The sequence below is a fragment of the Mastigoproctus giganteus genome, chromosome 6 (genome assembly GCF_048544385.1).
Source record: "Mastigoproctus giganteus isolate SK-2022 chromosome 6, ASM4854438v1, whole genome shotgun sequence".
NCBI lineage: Eukaryota > Metazoa > Arthropoda > Arachnida > Uropygi > Thelyphonidae > Mastigoproctus > Mastigoproctus giganteus.
The window spans coordinates 200,820,473-200,841,125 of record NC_143580.1 but is presented as its reverse complement, the minus strand read 5'-3'; the positions used below and the strand labels follow the sequence as shown (position 1 = coordinate 200,841,125).

General features: G+C 37.9%; 1 protein-coding gene across 1 annotated transcript in view; it reads right to left on the bottom strand.

Moving 5' to 3' along the window:
• Positions 1–16,600, bottom strand: part of LOC150084876 (uncharacterized) — a 74,167-nt gene extending 57,567 nt beyond the window's left edge. Inside the window, exon 1 of the mRNA XM_090376674.1 lies at positions 16,369–16,600. The gene's annotated coding sequence lies outside the window, so the exon portion shown is untranslated. The remainder of the gene's footprint in view (positions 1–16,368) is intronic.
• Positions 16,601–20,653: the final 4,053 nt, after the last annotated feature.

Genomic DNA, 20,653 nt, shown 5'->3' with positions numbered 1-20,653 from the left:
GGGTATAACAACATTTTGTCCTAAGAATGATAACCCTCCTTCTACCTCTTTGCTATAACTCACCAGCTACAGCCCTTCACCACACCCACTTCCAACAAGCAAACTTCATATCTTGTCAAGATAAAGTGCTATATTTACTGTAATATTTATTTTTTTATTAGAAATTTAAGATGTTTAAACCTGTGTTAGCAATTTTATTGGGTTTCTATTTTTTTTAGTGTTTTACTTACTATAATGAATATTTTTTTTTTTTTTGAGTGCTCTGCCCCTATCCCTATTTTTTCCATAGGCCCTGTTGTTTTTAATGCACGAAATGCCATAACATGGAGATTTTTAGGAACACATGTACCGCGTCATAGCAGAACTTAGTGTAGTTATCATCGTAAAACAATATCAACACTAAGTGAGGTATAGCTATCTAATATTCAGGTTTTTTTTTCTTTTCTGCACAATTCTGTGCCTGTTGTGAAACAGATATTCAATAAAACTGTATCACCTTTAAAAATTGATTACTGCTATATTCTACAATTAAATTATGCATGTTAAGTTGTAAAAATGGATACATCTTATATCTGACACTTCTTACACTATATGTGGTAGATGACTTTCATCAACAGGTGAAATACCACCACTTTGCTTATTGGAGGCTTGAAGTGGTGAAACCCATGTTTAGTCTCTATAGCAAAGTTTCCGGCATCCCCCCCCCCATACTTCTCCTCCAACCCATGCACGGTACTTAGTACTATAGGTTTTGATACCTTTCGTGTTTGGGGTTTTCATTAAAAAAAAAAAAAAAATATTGTGTATAGATAAATAATAGCTGCTGACAGGAGAAAAGAAAAGAAAAAAATAATACAAAAAAGGAAAGATATTAGCATTAGTAGAAGCATATAATGCAAGAAAGCAAGCTTATATAGCATCAGCAAAAAAAAAAAAAAAAACTCCCCATTTCACCCACCCATTTGCTCCAAGTTTGCCCAGTTCTTCCTTGAATTTATTTAAGCTATTAATTTCCACAACGACAAATGGAAGTTTGTTCCAGCAATCAACCACTTGCTGGCTAAAGGCAAATTTCCACACATCTATTCTACAACTGACTTTCCTCTATTTGAATTTATGCCCCTCAGGTGCATAATCTGAGCAAGAGGAAGAATCCCAGAAACATTGCACTTGCTCGAACCATTCAAGGCCTTATACACCTTAATCAGATCACCTTGCATGTGCCTAGTCTTCAGAAACTGCAATTTGCAGAATGTATATAGGTATGCTCAAATATTTCGAAAATGTAATATTATTACGATTCTCACAAATGAGATGGTAGTATCTACTAGGTGCTACTTACTGTTATTACCACCACATGCTTCTTACTACTATTCCCACCAATGGCTGCTTGCAACTCTGGACTCTATCCAACATTAATAGTTCTTTCTTTTAATTCAGTTTCTCAGCTATCTATATAATTTCGTTTGATATATTTTGTTTCATTCCTCTGTTGTGTAAACTGTAAATTACATGCTGGCTTTTTATATACCCTCTCTTATTTTTACATATATATTTTACCTTGGATGTCTCTAAATTTATTCACTCCCTTCTTTAATTAATTGTATTTTGCCGTGGCATGTACTTTATGTTAGAACCAGAGGATACTATACTATTGTCATGCAATTTTGGTGGATGACATTTGAAGAGACACCAGGGTTGGTTTTTTTTTTTTTTTTTTTTGTTAGTTGTTGGCGCCTCAGCTTCTGTGGCCATAATGCACCTCCCAAGGTTTCTGCACTACTCTGATCCAAGCCCAAGGCGGGATTCAAACCTGTGACCTTTGGGTTGCAAGGCAGGCACTTTACCCACCCAGCTAGCCCGGTCTGCACAGCAGGGTTGTCCAATATGTGATAATATAATTATATATATATATATATATATATATATATATATATATATATATATATATATATATATATATATATATACAGGGTGTCTCAAAAATATTGGTACAAACGTTTAGAGGAGGTAGGTAACATCTAAAGGAATGTGAATCGCATAGGAACCCATAACCAGAAACGTCACGGGAAAATAGTAGCAGAGGCACAAGAAGCAGAAATGACACAAGACAGTAATTAGTGGCAAACATTTATTTGACATAATATTAACAATGGAGTATGAGATGGGTGCATTTCATGATGTTACAACAGATGCTCGAAGATTCCACCATGAGACGCAATGCATGCATGACACTGACGCAGCATGGATTGGCAGACACGGTCAAACACACCTGGAGTTTCTTTAAGAGTAGCAGCAGCAGCAGCGCAGACGAGTCTCGCCATGAGATCCATTTCCGTCTCCACAGGCGATTCGTACACGTTAGTTTTGAGGGTCCCCCACAGAAAGAAATCAAGGCTCGATAAACCAGGTGAGCGTGGGGGCCAGGCAACGGGTCCGCCACGGCCAATCCATCGACGCCCAAAACGCCTGTTCAAATGGTCACGAACACTCCTTCCATAATGGGCAGGTGCCCAGTCATGTTGAAACCAAAAGTTGCATCTCACATTTGCTGGAACATCGTCAAGTAACCCTGGTAGAACTTGTTCAATAAAGATCCGATATTTAGCAGAGTTCATGCGGGATGGTAACAGGTATGGGCAGACTAAACAGTCACTGACCATACCTACCCACACATTTATTGCGAAGCGATGTTGTGCCGCATGGGGACGCACATCGTGTGGGCCCTCTGCTAATCCATACACTAGGTGCATGTCTGCCAACTCACAGTTCGTATATCGATGCATGCTCTTCGTGCGGCGACTACTGCTTGAATGAGTAAACCAGAAATTTTCCCTCTCGCGAACTGATGAATGTAAGTACAGCGCCATGTACAGACTTACAGTGACGTTTCCGGTCATGGGTTCCTATGCGATTCACATTCCTTTAGATGTTACCTACCTCCCCTAAACGTTTGTGCCAATATTTTTGAAACACCCTGAAATCCCCGATATATATATATATATATACACAGTATATATATATATATATATATTTAAATAATGACAAAAGTTAAAATATAATTTTTTTTTTTTTTTTTTTTTTTTTTATGTGAACCACAAACACAAGAGGTATTAGAACCTATAGTACTTAGTACCGTGCTTGGGTTGGAGGTTGAGAAGACGAAAGTAGATGTTTGTTGACATTGGACTTGAACTTCTGTAGATTGCAATTTTCAGGAAATACGTATGAAGGAAGGTTGTTCCAGAAAACGGCAGTTGAATGAATAAACGAGGAAGATGAAAAGTTGGTTCTGTGGGTTTGAAGTAGGACAGTAAATGGATGTTGGCTGGTGGCGGCACGTGTTCGGACTGTTTTGAAAGAGAGAGCGGGAATTAAAGAAGCCAATTCAGAAGAACAGTGCCCATGGAAGTATCTGTAGAAGAGGCATGCAGCAGAAACAGTGCATCTATGAGAAAGCAAGTGGAGAGACTCTGTTAGAGATGAATCATTAATTAACCTAACTGCCCTCTTCTGAATGAATTAGGAAGTTTCTTCCTGTTTGGAAGAAAAGTAACGCCGAGAGCGAAAGAGAAAACTAAGTTTTTTAAATGCAGAGGAAGCAATATTTGTAATGTGCTTGTGCCAAGAGAGATTAGAAGTCAGGGTAATCCCCAAAAGAGATATATAATTTTGCCTAGAAATTTGAGTGTCACTAAAGATAAGCATAGGAGCAGAAGAATCCTTTTTGCGAGATATAAGACAAGACTGAGTTTTAGAAGGGTTGAAATCAACTAAGTTGTCTTTGCCCCACTAGAGAATTACCTGAAGATCGGCATTTAAGGAATTGGTAGCAGATTTTCAAGAAGTTGAAGCTGATTGAGCAGAACAAGGTTTCTCAAAATCGAAAGTTGAATGCAATGTGCTATCATCGGCAAAACTATGGATAGGATTTCCAGTCAATGGAAGAACGTCATTAATATACAAGAGGAAAAGAGTGGGGGAAAGAACTGAACCTTGGGGGACACTGGCATTAGAGGAGAAGTTAGAAGACAGAGAACCATCTACCATCACCCTCAGTGAGCGATCAGACAGAAGACTGGATAACCAATTACTAAAAACAGTTGGCTAACCATAAGATGGAAGCTTGTTTAGAAGACCTTTATGCCAAACACGATCAAAAGCCTTTGAGACGTCAAGAGCAACTACTTGTGTTTCACCGAACCTTTCCATTGAATTAGTCCATAAATGGGTAACATAAGCCAGAATATCACCAGTGGATCGACACTGACGGAATCCATACTGGCGATCGTTGATCAGACGGAAGGTTTCAAGGTAGTTTAAGAGTTGGCGGTTAATTAATTTCTCCATTACTTTAGAAAGAGTAGAAGTAATTGCAATGGGACGATAATTGGATGGGAGGGATTTGTCACCCTTTTTAGGAACTGGCTGGATATGAGCAAATTTCCAAGCAGAAGGAAAAACACCTTTGGAATAAGAAAGTGAAAAAAGGCAGCAAAGAATAAGAGTAAGTTCGGGAGCACAGGTTTTGAGAACAAGTAGAGAAATACCATCAGGACCTGGAGCTTTCTTAGCATCAAGATTCATCAAAATCCTTCTGATATCCTTTTGACGGAAGACCACAGGAGGCATTGAATGGAGCGTATTGGGAATGGTGGGAGGTGTTTTACCAAGATCATTAATACATGAGCTGGAAGAAAAATGGGATGCTAACAGGTCAGCTTTACCCTTGACTGAAGTGACAACAGAACCATCTGGTTTGGACAGAGGTGGGGGCAGAGATGGGCAAAAGTTGCGGCCAATAGCTTTGGCAAGAGAACAGAATTCTCGGTTACCATTAGGGCAAGAAGCAAGTTTTCTACTCTTAGCCTGTTCAAACTCTAGTTTGGACTGATTAATAACGGCTTTACAATTGTTGCGAGCTTTGGTGTAGGCAGAAAATGAAACTGAAGAATTAGAAACAAGCCAATTACGATATGCAACATTCTTCTCTTGAACAGCCTTAGCACATTTATCAGTCTGTTATTTGTTTTTTTTTTAGGAGCATTAGCAACTAAGGCCATATTGCTCTGGGGATATGCGGTGGTCATTCCATGACCTTTCCCCATCCTCCGTATTTGGTGGTCACGGGCTCGAACCCCGGTCTAATCAAGAAGCGTGTGCTGCGCACTGTTGCTCCTGTCCACCTGGCTACGGAGGCGCCTGCACATTTATTGGAAAACCAAGGTTTAGATAAAGGACGAGATTTTAAAGTGGAGTGTGGGATAAAGGATTCCATTCCTGCAAGAATAATTTCACTGACACGATCTGAGCAAACGTTGACATCAGAAGTTTTGAAACAGTAATCCGACCAAGGAAAAGAAGAAAAGAAGTCTCGCAGGTCATCCCATTTTGCATTCTTGTAATGCCAAACAACACGAGGTTGGGAATAGCCATGAGATAAAGGTTCCATTGGAGAAGAGACAATCACCAAGTTGTGATCTGAAGTGCCTAAAGAACCTATCACTTCGACCGTGTACTTAGAAGGGTTGTTTGTGAGAAAAAGATCAAGCGTATTGGCTGTATGATTAGGATTGTCCGGTATTCTTGTAGGTAAATGAACAATCTCTGCTAGGTCATTAGTAATTGCAAAAGCCTCAGCATCTCGACCTGTTGGGTCGGTGTGACTAGAAAACGGAAGCCAGCTGGAGTTGTGAACATTAAAATCACCAAGGAAAATTACCTCACTGTTAGGAAAGTTGGACTGGAGAAAGTCAAGTTGCAAAGAGAGGAAGTCAAAGAGCTCCAAGTGATTATTGGAGTTGGGAGAACGATAGAGACAACAGATGAATTTGACACAATGAGGTAGAGAGATTTTAAGCCAGAGAAGATCAAAGAGAGGAGATTCCAAATTGCCAAGTCTCTGACAGGGAATATCAGAACGGACATATGCACAAGTACCACCTTTGAGGGAAAAAAGAATCATACAGGAATAATTTGGGCATCTGAGATGAGCAGTAGTTGAATTAACCGATAACTGAGATTCTGTCAGAAAAAGTACATGGGGGTTTGGCAGACTGCAAGTGGAAATGGACATCGTTGAGATTAGAATTGAGACCACGTATATTTGTGAAATGAATTAGGAAGTCCTTCCTAATTCAAAAATAATAAAATAAATAAATAAATATTGAGCTTTCATTAGAGGCAGCAACCATATGAAGCCAAGATATATCCAATATTTTAAATTTTTAGAATTAAATAAATAAAAAATAAAACATAAGCCTTTAGAGTGCTGTCTGTTCTATAATTTATTTTTCGCTGCATAAGGACCACCGCCGTGCAAATCCTCTGCATTGGTGGATCGATCGGAGGGGAAAGGGTGGATTGGTACTTCGATCTTTTCGCCTTTGCGACGATTTGTATAGCGATTAAAATGCAGCGATTCCATGACCATTATTGGCCTCGTGGTTCTCTGTCGATATGGGGCATAACGGTCAGTCTATTTGATTTTATTATCTTTTAATAGTTCCTTTACCCTTTTTGGTGATATTTCACCTCTCTGGTACCTCTCGGGGGGGGGGGGGGGGGGTCGCTAAATTATTATGTAATTGGCATTATTTTACATTTATATCGGTTTTATTAATTGGATTTAAAGTGCAAAATTACATAAGGGATTTTTGGCTACTGTTTATGTCTTACCGTTCGTTTTTTCCGTTCGTTTGTTATTTTTCCGTTCGTTTGTTTTATTTTGAGTTATTTTTATGTTAATTTTCGCTCTACAGTTTTTGCCATACTACTGGCTTCTGTTTTATTTTTCATTTATTTAATTCTAAAAATTTAAAATATTGGATATATATATATATATATATATATATAGTGGATTTCAGGGATTGCTGGGAGTCATTTCGGAACAAGTAAATACATGGGCTGTGTTAGGATAGCTAAGAATAGAAACAGATGCATGTATACTGGCGTGTACACAAATGCTAGGAGTTGGGTAAATAAATATGATGAATTTGAGGTGTTAGTCAAAACATCAAAGGCAGATACTGTTGGGATATCAGAGATGTGGTGTCACACAGATATAAGGAAGCAGAAATGGAATTTGGGGAGTACAATGTGTACAGGAAGATAGACAGGATAAGAAGGTAAGAGGGACAGGATAAGAAGGTAAGAGGGGTTATGCTATTAGTTAAGAAACACAAAATCCAAGGAAGTACAGCCAGTCGACATTGCTGGACAGTGCAGTGTCGAGTCAGTTTGGTGTGACATAAGCACTGGGAAAGCAAAATTCAGGAGTGTAATAGGCCTAATGACTCTGATGAGTATAATAAATAACTGTACAGAGAAATAGAGTGGGCCAGTAAATCAGAGTGCTTATAAAGGGGGATTTTCATTTCCCAGATATCTTTACTGGAATTTGTGAATTGGTTACTCACACATTAGCAAGACTTTCGTGGATTTATTGGATGATGGTTTTCTACAGCATGTTCGGGAGGAAACTAGAGGAAGTAATACTCTTGATTTGATTATCCGTAGTGATTCTTCATGCATTAAGAATCTGCAGATAAAGGAACCACTAGGTGGCAGTGATTGATCACAGTGTGCTGAAGTGGGATTTACTCAAAAGAGGTAACTACCATCCACCAAGGGTAAATAGAAGGGTTTTCACTTTCATAAAAGTGACTATGGGTGTCTGAGACAGTATTTAAATTCTATATGGTGGGACCAACTGATGATGTTACCAAGAGCAAATTCAAAATGGGAAGCATTTAAAGAATTAATCTTGAAAGCTACTAGGCTTTTCATACCAATTAAGAAATATTGTTCAAGGTTTAAGCCTAAATGGATGTCAGATGAACTAATAAGACATGTGGCAGAGAAGAAAAATGCATGGGATACACACAAATTAACACGTGACACAGAAGCTTATGATAGACAGAAGTTGATCTGTAACAAAGTTACAAAGGAGGTTAGGCAGGCGAACGCAGATTATGAGAAATTTTTGGCAAGGGATGCAAAGAAAAACAGCAAAGAGTTCTTTACTTATGTAAACTTTGGAAGGAAGGGGATGAATCAGATTAGTCCACTTGATATCGATGGTTCAACTGTTGATGATCCTGCTCAAGTAGCTAATAAACTAAATGAGTATTTTGCATCTACAGTCACATATGAGGAGTTATTCAGGGAGGGGAATGCGAGAGGTGTATTAAACTCTGGTAGTAAGCTAGATAATCTTGTAATAACTGAGAGTAAAGTGAAGAAGAAATTCTTGAAAATAAACATAAGAAAGGCAGCTGGGGTGGATGGAATCTATTCAGTTATATTAAAGGAGGCAGCAAATAAAGTAAGCAAACCCTTAGCCATAATTATGAGAGCTTCCTTGGATTCGGGGGAGGTACCCATGGACTGGAAATGTGCAAATGTGACCAATTCACAAAGGAGGATCAAAGGGCAACACAAGTAATTACAGATCTGTTAGTTTAACTTCTGTTCCAGGGAAATTAATGGAGGCAACGGTTAAAGAAGCACTGCCGAATCATCCAGACAAGATTTCAGTTATAGCTTGGACACAGCATGGATTTGTCAAGGGGTCGTCTTGTCTGACCAATTTGATTGGATACTATGATGTGGTCACAAAGAAACTGGATGCAAAGAATAATTTTGATTTCATATATTGGGATCTTAGAAAGGCTTTTGATACTGTTGCACATGGAAGACTGCTGCACAAATTGGAGCAGTGTGGCATTAGAGGCAAATTGCTGCTATGGATAAAGTGATGTTTGAGTGGGAGAAGATAGAGTGGTAATCAATGAACACCGCTCTTTGTGGAGTCTCCCAGGGTTCAGTGTTGGGTTCATTGTTATTTTCTGTATGTATATATATATATATATATATATATATGTGTGTATATATATATATATATATATATATATATCATATATATATATATATATATATGATATTGATGATGGTATATCAGGTTTAATGTCTTAGTTTGCAGATGATACGAAGGTCGGCAGGATTGTTAATGACACTAATGACAGTATGCTGCTGCAACAGGGTCTAGAAAAGTTCAGCTGATAGGCTGAGAGGTAGCAACTGAAGTTTAACATCGACTAATGTAAAGTACTGCATATGAAGTTTTCTGAGCAATGCAGACAGGCTGCAAGAGCAGGTCATGGGGTTATTCTGTCAATGATATACAGGAATTTTTCTAGCAGGGATAAAGACTTGATTATCCTCTTGTATAAGGCAATGGTCAGGCCACACCTTGAGTATTGTATACAGGTCTGGAGGCCTCATTTTAAGGATGTAGAACTGCTAGAACAAGTACAGAGAAGGAAAACAAGATTAGTGAATGGAACAAAGGGTTGCTTTTACGAAGAAAGGCTTAAGTTTTGTAATTTACAGTGTCTAGAGACTAGGCACCTGTGAGGTGATCTGACTGAGGTACATAAGGCCTTGAATGGTTTGAGCATGCTCAATGCTGACAGGATTCTTCCTCTTGCTCAGAATAATTGCCTGAGAGGGCACAAACTCAAATTGAGGAAAGACAGTTGTAGGATAGATGTGCGAAAGTTTGCCTTTACCCAGCAGGTGGTTGATTGCTGGAACAAACTTCCATCTGTCGTAGAAGTTGATAGCTTAAATTGATTCAAGGCAGAACTAGAGACACATTTGTAGTGAGTGAATAGGTGAAATGAGAAGGGTTTTTTTTTTTTTTTTGTTGGTTGATGCTATATAAGCTTGCTTTCTTGCATCATATGCCTTTAGCAATGCTATTCAGTTATTGTAGCTCTCACAAATTTCTGCAATGGGCTAAAAAAGAACAAAACTACTGTTAGTCTAAAGCAGCAATATTCAACCATTTTTGTTGGCTCTTACAACTTTCTCAAAAATTATTGTACCATCACCTGTTATTTTTCAGTGAAATTTGCCTCCACTAAGTACATTTTCAAAATAATACCCATTTATAATACCAATGACACTGATGAATAAACACAAACATGATTAATACAAATAAATTTACCATATCTTTCTATACATTAAAATAATTTTCCTCCTAATTATATTTATTCAGGCAATGGGAGAAGAGGGATATGGATTACGTGGTAATATGCAACATATACTAAAATATGTAACAGAAGCTTGTTTTTGTGATAAAACAAGCTTCTATTTAAGTGTGGTCACACACTATGTTTATCTAACATGACCATGTGGTAATATGCTTGATTTCCATACGTAATGTATTTATGAATTCATACAAAGGAAGAGACACAGACTGTGTCGAAAGTTTCTGTACATATTTTATTTTATCAAAATAGGCGAGTGCAGCGAGCAGGGGGAGAAGCCCCTAGTAGATATTAAAATTTATTCATAATTTTCCAAGAAAGCCAATTCTGTACACCAGTGTGCTCCTGAAAATGCTTCAAGCATCCCCAATACTCTCGGAATTTTCAGACACTCTTGGAATTTTCAGCTTGTGAATACCATTGGTCAAGGGCAGTGCTGTTCACCCCTTTTTTATTGACGTATCCCTTACAATTTTCTTGAAGTATTAAAGTTATTATTTTATTAATACCACTCTCATACCATGTGAAATTAATAATATAGTTTATAAGGCTGTTCGCTTACATTACTATACATTAAAGTGATGTTTCAGGTATCCTACTGATAACCATCATCATACCATGCTGTTGGGGAAACAGAAAATAGAAAAGGTTACAAATTTTGAATATTTTAGAATATTACAGTTACAATTACCAATACAACAATTACCAAATTTTTACAATTACATTTACAACTATCAATATTACAATTATAATTTGCAAATTATGATTCTAAAGTTTAAGTTTGAATTGCTGCTATAATAGAAAACAGGAAATCTAAGTTAAATACAAAGAGATTAAATTCTTACTTGCTGACAGACTCCTCTTGCTGATGCTCCCAGAAACCTGATGTGCATACAAGCAAGAGGCGCTGGCAACAGTTAATTTATAGGTGATTAATCCCATTAGCCAATAGGATAGTGCCAAGTTTTTATCCTGGATCCCAGGCTCTTGTGTAGTGGGAGCCTTTGAGTGACCTGGAATCTATCAGCAGATAAGAATTTAATCTTTTTGTATTTACCTTAGATTTCCTGTTTAATATTATAACAGCAATGCAAAACTTAATACTTTAGAACAGTTATTTGCAAGTTGTAATTATAATATTAATAGTTATAAATGTAACTGTAATATTGGTAATTGGAATTTTAAAAATTTGGTAACTGTAATTGTAGTATTGGTAATTGTAACTGTAATATTCTAAAATTCTAGCATACATGGCGCTGGTGTCACCAGCGCCATGTATAGCTAAATTAGTGCCTATTAAAATTAATTAATAAAGAAGGTTTTCGGGAGTGTTGCTCCAAAAGAAGTTATATTTTAGAAAAAATAAGTGTGGGTGAGTGATAGGTTAAGATTTGGGACCTAAAGGTGGTTTTATTTTTGGGACTGTGAACTTTTTTAAAATAGCTATCATTATTATGTTCGGACATAGGAAATTTCAAGGTCATTGAATTTTTAAGGAACTATAATCAGTCACTGGGAATTCTTAGTAGAATAGTTGTGCTACCTGATAGCTTTGATGTAGAAGTTTTCAGGATACCAAATTGTATTTAAAAATACTCACGTGTTGCTGAGTTATACATTATTGGTATTTTCAAGGTCACAGTAATTCTACCGAGTCAGCCATTTGGATGTTTCCAGAAGATAAAAGAACTACAGCAGTGCCACCTGCTTGTTCAGTGGTGACTAGAAATTCGGCATAAATTGCGTAAAATTATTAAATTGTGACATCACGAGGAAGCTTCATCACTGAATAAGAGCTACTCCATTTATATGGCTGCGGCAGGTTTAGTAGATCGGCAGCTTAAATCCCAAGCCTGGATAAATGGTGAGGGTTGAAGTCAGGAAGGGCATCGGGTCGTAAAAACTATGCCAAAACCAATAGATATGTTCCGTTAAGAAGTTAATCTAACTAGAGGAGAAGAAGAGGATGTAAAGTGTGAATTGGGAACATTGAGTGCTGACCCTATATAACGTGGGAAAAGGCGAAGACAAAGAAGAATATTCTAAAATATGTAAAAAAAAAAAAACTTTCTATTTTCCCAACAGCATGGTCTGATGATGGGTATCAGTAAGATACCCGAAACATCACTTTAAACTATAGTAATTAGCATTATCATTAGTAGAGGCATATGATGCAAGAAAGCAAGCTTATACAGCATCACCAAAAAAAAAAAACTTCCCATTTCACCCATCCATTAGCTCTAAAAGTTTGTCCACTTTGTTGAATTTATTTAAGTTATCAACTTCCACAATGACAGATAGAAGTTTGTTCCAGCAATCAACAACCAGCTAGCTAAAGGCATTCCACACATTTATTTGACAACTGTCTTTCCTCAATTTCAGTGGTGACTTAAATTTTATGCCCCTTCAGGTTTATACCCCCAGGGGCTCACATCTGGTGAGTATGGGCTTGGCACACCCAGGGTCCTGAGCTGGATGTTATCATTCTTCTCTTTCTTGGTGATTCCCTTCTATTTCTGACCCCCCCCATCTCTCTCTCTCTCAGGGGTAACTCAGATTTTTTTTTTTTGGCTGGTGTAGCAAAAGCCTCAGGCTTCCTTGCACCATATGGCTAATTATAATAATAATAATAATAATAATAATAACAACCTGAGCAAGAGGAAACATCCCATCAGCATTGAGCCTGCTCAATCCATTCAAGGCCTTATGCACCTCAATCACATCACCTAGCAGGTGCCTAGTCTCCAGACGCTGCAATTTGCAGAACTTAAGCCTTTCTTCGTAAGAGCACCCCTTTGTTCCCCTCTTCTCTGTACTCGTTCTAGCAACTCTGTATCCTTCCTAAAATGAAGCTTCCAGACTTGTACACAATACTCAAGGTGGTTTTTTTTTTTTTGGTAGTTATCAGCGCATCGGCTTCGGTGGCCATAATGCACCTCCCAAGGTTTTTGCAGTACTTTGATCCAAGCCCGAGGCGGGATTTGAACCCGCAACCTTTGGGTTGCTAGGCAGGCACTTTGCCCACCCGGCTAGCCCAGTCGGCACTCAAGGTGTGGCCTGACCATTGCAAGAGGATAATCACCTACTTATCCTTGCTAGCAAAATTCCTGTATATCATTATACAGAAATTCTGACAAGCCCTCATGAGTTACTGCTACCCATATGCAGTTGTTTGCATTTGTCAATGTTAAACTGAAGTTTTGAGCCTTGGCATATGTAGCTCATATGTAGCCTTGGCCTCCTGACCATATTTGTGGTACTATTACAGATCAACCTTTACCTGTTGTAGGCTTCAGTACTTTTGATCGCTCTGTAACCACTAACTTTTTCTGCTCTATTTGACCGGCCAGCTTTTTCAGTCATTCATTTCAGCATCCTCCTCATGCAATATTTCCTTAAAGGTATGTATGCATACATACCTTTAAGTGATTTTGCTTTAAAAGTATACCATAATTCAAATGTATTCGCTGTCCCTCGACAATTCGCCCAATTCACAGATATCATATAGCATCTTAAACTGTACGAGTCCCCTCTTCTGAAGTTAAAACCCATGCCTTTACCTACTGCAACAACTTTATTCATCTTCCAACTGATTATTGCATGATCACTTCCTGATAATGGTTCCTGTACTTTAAGCCCTGTGATATCATCTTATTCATGTAATGATGAGGTCAAGAACATTCTCATCCCTAGTAGTTTAACATGCAGGTACAAATAATATATTTTTTTTTTTCCCTCACCTTTTTCCCATTATATATATGAGGTCAGCATTTTTACTGTTTTGACATGAAATTTTTACAGCTGGATGCCCTTCCTGACGCCAACTCTCACCCTTTATCTGGGCTGGAGATATGCGGTGTCATTCCTGACCTTTCGCATCCTCCATATTTGGTGGTCACGGGCTCAAACTCTGGTCTAATCAGGAAGTGTGTGCTACGTGCTGCTGCTCCTGGCTACAGAAACACCCCAGGTACAAATAATAATCATCTAGTTTATTTTAAAAAGTTTTTCCTCATGGTTAGTTTCCCCTCTCACTTATTCCAATCAATTTGGGGCAGATTGAAGTCACCCATAATATAACATTCATGCTTGCTTGCCCATTCTATCTGCATGTAAAGACTCTCGTCATATTCTTCACAATCTTCTGGTCTAGATTATTCCCACTGTCATTGTGCCTTTGCTTTCAACTAACGTCACTGCACAGATTCTATGATAGCAGACAACTTTAGACTTAGTAAAAGCTCTTTTTGTGCTCAATTTGCTTTTGATAAGAAGCACGACCACCTCAACCCTCCTATCTTCCCTAAATACATTATACATACCATAGTGTAACTCGCCATTGCCAATTTCTGGATGGCACCACGTTTCTGTTAGTCTTATTATATCAAAATTAATTGTCCTAATCAGGAGTTCAAAGTCTGCTATTTTATTGACAACACTTGCGATATTACTGTAGACACAGTTGAAACTAAGTAATCTATAGCTTATTACCCTGGCACACCCCTTGAGTATTTAAAGTTAGGACTAAACAAACAAAAATACATGCGTTAGAAACTCAAACAGTTAACTCGTTAGACTTAGTACAGGCATATGGTGCAAGAGGCAAACAGCCTAATAAACTATATTATAAATTTCACATGGTGTAAGAGTGGCATTAAATAATAATAACCTTAATGAAAAACAACCACGTATCGTCCTTCCTGGACTTAGTGCATCATGACCTTTGTCGCCCTTGCGCCATAAAAAACCAAAATCAAATCAAATCAAATCATCGTCCTTCCCTAACCATATCGTTTCTCAAAATATACTTCTCTGGGGGGGGGGGGTAGTGATATAATAATGATGATGATGATGATGATGTGTGATTGACAGTAACTGAAAATTAAACTCAAATTTTGTTGAATTTATGTCAAATTTTTAACTAACATTTATAAAATATACATATAACACAAAGAGCCGCCATACAACTTTGCAAATATCAAAAAATACACATCTCCTCCCAGTGGCGTAGCCAGAGTAGGGTCAGCAGGTACACCGTACCCTCTGACACTGAAATCTGATATTGTGGCACTTTTTAGCATTAGACAATTGGAGCTTTTTTTTTTTTTTTTTTTGTGAATGTACCTGCTGACAAAAAAAATCCTGTCCACGCCACTGTCTGTTCCTGTGTGAAACTATAACTCTTTCCCCCCAAGCCACTTTTTCGAACAATTCCCACGCTCTCACAGTGCCGGATTAAGACAAGGGATAGCAGGGCTCTTGCCCAGGGCGCCAGTCTTTAAAGGGTGCCAAATTTTACAAATCGTGAAATAAATATACATATCCTTAATAAAGTGGGTCGGGGGGGGAGCTGAAAAATCTTTCTGCTCGGGCGCGAAAATCCCTTGGTCCGGCAGTGCGCTCTCAAACCATACCAAATCAGCCGTCACTCCCCAACTCGCATGGGGCCATCGTCACCTCATAGAACCGTCTCCGTTTTATATACCATTTTCTCTATGAAATTTGTGTTATCTCAAATACATTTTCTAGACAATATCCACGACGAAAAACGATTGATCCAAACACACAAATTTAGTGAGATAATCTTTATTTCTCAATGGTTAATAAATGTTAGGTGTTATCATGCGTAACAATCTCTTCACCGCCGCACACCAAGGGTGTCAAGTCAATTTCATATTTCTAGAACACCCCTTGAAACGACTTCGAGCACTCCAAGGGGTAAACGTACCACTGGTCAAAATAATTTTACCCTTTAGTAAGGTTGACCACTAATGATAATTTTGGTGTAATTTTTTGTACTGCTGTACTACATCGACATTACAATAAGTGTAACTGCATCTATATCAATATTGCAAACACTTATAAAAACACATACAAAGTCGGCTTTAAACTGTAAATAAAAGTAAACATATCACCAGCTAATGGTTAGTATCACCTTCACCATCCGTTGCAACTTTCGACTGAAGCGCGAGAAGTTCATATTTTTGGTTACCGAATATGTACCCTTAAACATACTTTTAAACCAACAAAAAAAGACATTTGAACAAGTCCTGCTTTTGGTAATAATTTAGAGGTTAACAAGATTATAAATAAACAGACAAACAATCGATAGAAGCACCCAAAATTAAACAACTAATAGGAGAATAAGAAAAGAACACAAAACTACCACCATAATCCTTGATTGAAAACTTGGAATCATATTACATATGATTCCAAGATTCCAATACTGCATACGGGTAGCATACGGCTTGCTGTTATCGTATTAAAGAAGCATAAGGACATATAAAAGGTAAACATCAGAAGTTGCACTTACGATTCCAATGATAAAAAAATGGAATATTTGCAATCCAAAATCCGGCTGTATTTAACATCATATTAGGAAAGAAGTCTCATTATATGATTTTCACAATACACAGAAATATTTGCCAGATGCAATGAAACACTATAATGGATGCCTATAAACACCATGACGAAGGGTAACGAGAATATTTACTTGCTAAAGGTTAGTTTCCCAAGAGCAATTAGAATGGTATTGAATGTCATTAATACAGCCTACACGAATAAATCTTACAAACGAACAGTACCGATATCCTAAAATTCAGGAGCCATCGGTGGCAAATTAAGAATTATTAATAAATAAAATAAATTTTCTATTCATACTCTGTGGTCGTCCCAGAGTATACGACCATACAGTCAGAGGAGTTTACAAGATAGAGGGAATACAAGAAATAGTGAACTATGGTCACTCAAAGCACGTATACCCTCGCGCTATTCACTTGGCCCAGGCAGCCTTCTTGCCCTAATTGAGGGAGACCCTTTTGTTTGAATTGGGATCCTATTTAGTGCGGAGTCTGAGTGCATTGCACCTGCTTCGCACATGGAGCTGTCCTTCTTACGATCTACTGAAGCAGGAATACCCTCGTCCATAGCATAGTTTGTACAATCACCGTTTTCTCCACACTGGGTGGAAGAGACCTGAGTTCGAATCCCATCAATAAAGAGAGGAATTTTTATGGGCCTATTTCAAAATGTGGTTGAGTTAGTCCGTCTCGGGCGAGGCTGGCATGGCTTTTTCTTCCGAAAACTCGGATCGATTTTTTATCCAGCAAATAGCAAATCGACCACAGAACACATGTAATTTTCATACATATTATAGATGGGGCAATATGGCCTAAGTTGCTGATTTGCTTAAACCTACAACCAACCAACCGAGACAAGAATTGATAAGGGCGTTCATAATTGTTAGGCCCACAATAACTATAATGCAGATGTTATTATACAAAATATTAGTCAAAATGTCACTACTAAAGGAGTGACTATGTGACGCTGTTGTTATTCATTTTTGTGAAATTCACCTGATACTACGAAGCACCAGTGTATGTGTCTGTAAACTGAGTGTAGTATAAGTATAATATCTATTTGCAGTTCAGTTAGATAAAATAAAAAAAAAAGGTTCACGTAAGACAAACTGTGCAAATCTTTCCCGAGACCGATTACCAGAAACAGGCGTGAAAAAGTTCCAAATTTCTCCCATTTCGATGAAATTAAAACCCTGGCCACACAATATCAAAGTTGTTTGGTTTTAAGAAAAGATAACGGAGGCTACAAAGCATCAGTGCATTGTGACTGTAATTGCTTGTGTGCTGTGGTTGATTTTCTTATTTTCTAATGAAAAATCCGAGATTCCGGATAAACACAGTGAGCGATAGACAAACTTGGCCAATAGGGAGAAAAAGTTTTCATTTAGCCATCTCGAACCCAGATCTTCTCCACATAGGTCAGGACACAGTGCTAGCGCGAAATACATTGTTTTGAAAATCAGCAATCATAAACATCGCCCACACGTTAGAACAAGGCCCTAGAAGTGATCAAAGTTTAACATTGACAAATATAAGTCTTCAATTTTCTGAAGTTTAACATTGACATATATAAGTCTTCAATTTTCTGAAGTTTAACATTGACAAATATAAGGTACTGCATACGGGTAGCAGTAACCCCAGATTAACATATGAACTCTGTTGTACTACACTCAAGGTGCTAGAGAAAGAAAAGGACCTGGGGTAATAGTGCAGTCAGATATGAAGTTTTCTGAGCAATGCAGGCAGTCTGCAAGAGTAACTCATGGTGTTGTGTCAATAATATACAGGAATTTTTCTAGCAGGGATCAGGAGGTGATTATCCCCTTGTGTAAGACAATGGTCAGGCCACACCTTGAGTACTTTATATAGGACTGGAGGCCTCGTTTTAGGAAGGATGTACAGCTGCTGGAACGAGTACACAGAAGGGCAACAAGATTAGTGAAAGGAACAAAGGGTTGCTCTACGAAGAAAGTTTTACGATTTGCAAATTAGTGTCTGGTGACTGGGCACCTGCGAAGTGAACTGATTGAGGTGTATAAGGCCTTGAATGATTTGAGCAAACTCCATGCTGATGGGATTCTGCCTCTTGCCCAGATTAATCGCCTGAGGGGACATAAATTCAAATCCTGAGGAAAGACAGTTGTAGAATAGATGTGCGGAGGTCTGCCTTTAGCCAGCGTGTGGTTGATTGCTGGAACAAACTTCCATCTGCTGTTGTAGAAGTTGACAGGTTAATCAAGGCAGAACTAGACAAACATTTGGAGCGAATGGATGGGATAAATGGGAAGGGTTTTTTTTGCTGATGCTGTATAAGCTTGCTTTCTTGCATCATATATCTCTACTAATGCTAAGTTCGGGCCAGGTCCGGCCTCCAAAAGGCTTTAACCAATTTCAAAGAACTCTCCATATTGCTAGTCAAATTAGACATCTTTGAGGCAAAATATGGCCAAGACCAGAAGTGATAAAGTTCGGGCCAGGTCCGGCCTCGACAAGGCTTTAAACAGTTTCAAAAAACTTTGCAATTATTGCTAGACAAATTAGACATCTTTGAGGCAAAATACGAACCTACAATTTTGCATGTCATCCTCAAGACTGAAGCTCTGTTCAGCTTTAAGTATGCACCCCAACTGTTTGATATAAATATGGCACAGCTGCATGCACTTCAAGTTTATTCCTAAAAATTTAAATAGTCAAAGTGACTTTTTCTTTAATTCATATCATAATTAAAAATAAATGTTAAAAAATACGTTCAAATTAAGCTTAATTGTTGAAATTTACTTATTTTTTTGACAAAGACATCATCTCTTCATTAGTTCTTACAAAGCAAACCATTATTACTATAAGCCACCCTTTCCTTACCCGACTTGCAAAGTCTCAGAAAATCCTCAGTGCCGCCCTTTGGCATAAAATATTGAGTACCGCTGCCATAGACAAATAAGAATTATCTAGGACCAGTGATTTTTGCAAGGCCCTAATGTGAAAACGTCCAGTCTACGGTTCTGCTGCATTAATTATATTGTTTTAAATAAAATCATGTCAGTTGTGTATCCCAACATTAACATGATTATAATAAAAGTGATCCAACTAACACAGCCACTCCATTCCATCTGTACTTGCTCTACTTAAGCAGATATTTAAGCTAACTCCATTTACCATTCCAAAAGAAGTGGACACTGAACTAGAGCCAGTGTCATTTTTCGCTAGGCCCAGTGCAGCTAATTTTAAGAGGTTCCCCTCACAATAAATTAATGAGAGTTCAACTTACTTGCTTACCAATTGACAATAAAGTATTCTGAACTTCTGCTATAATGTAATGATTTTCAAGACAGTAAAAAAATGGCAATACAACTAAAAATTGCAAAATAAATTAATGAGAGTATAAATTATATTGAACAAAACCTAATAAAAGTGCGAGAGTTGGTACAGCTACACCAGTTACATATATCTAACAATAGCTCCGTGTAGGCCTGTCGAAAGGGGACGGAGTGTACCAGATTCCGACGCAGAAGTCTCCAAAAACGTAGTTCAAAATTTCACCATCAGGAGCTAAGTGATTAATTCACTTCAATTTAAAAAAATGGCTTTTCTGATCGTTATAAAAAGGAATGACTCTGGGATCGGAGAATTCGAGCAATGGCTCATTGTAGTAATGTTCTTCGTTCTGAAGATAAAAAGCTCGAAGCTGTTCCCAAAAAAATTAAGTAGCCAAGACCAGTCAAGTTCATCTTAAAATGATGACTAAAGAAAAAGCACATTTAATTAAACTTTACTACAAAAACAGCAATACTAATACAAAACCCTCAGCGCCATCAAAAATAAAAAATGTTTCAAGATCTCCTTGTTAGAGAGCAACCATATTAAATATTATTTTTCGAAAAAGGCTACCTAATACCGAAGCACCACAAGAAGTGATTCAAAGAATTGATGCCCTACAACACAATTCTGTCAGATTTGAAAAGTGCAGTTCGACATTCACTCGGAAATTGAGAAGGCAACTGTGGAGGACACAATGCCACGTCTTTACTGCATTAGAAAATAATGGTGGGAAAGTGGATATTGATAAATGCAGTAACGTCTATTTATCAATACCTCAGCATTGATAAATACAATATCAGTGCAACTCCTCAGCACATCTATCTACCTAATATCTGTAGGTCTGGTTGCGGTAGCATACCTTGATTCCTATCATTAACCACCCTGCCCGCCTTACTATAATCAGCAAACTTCGACATTAAACTT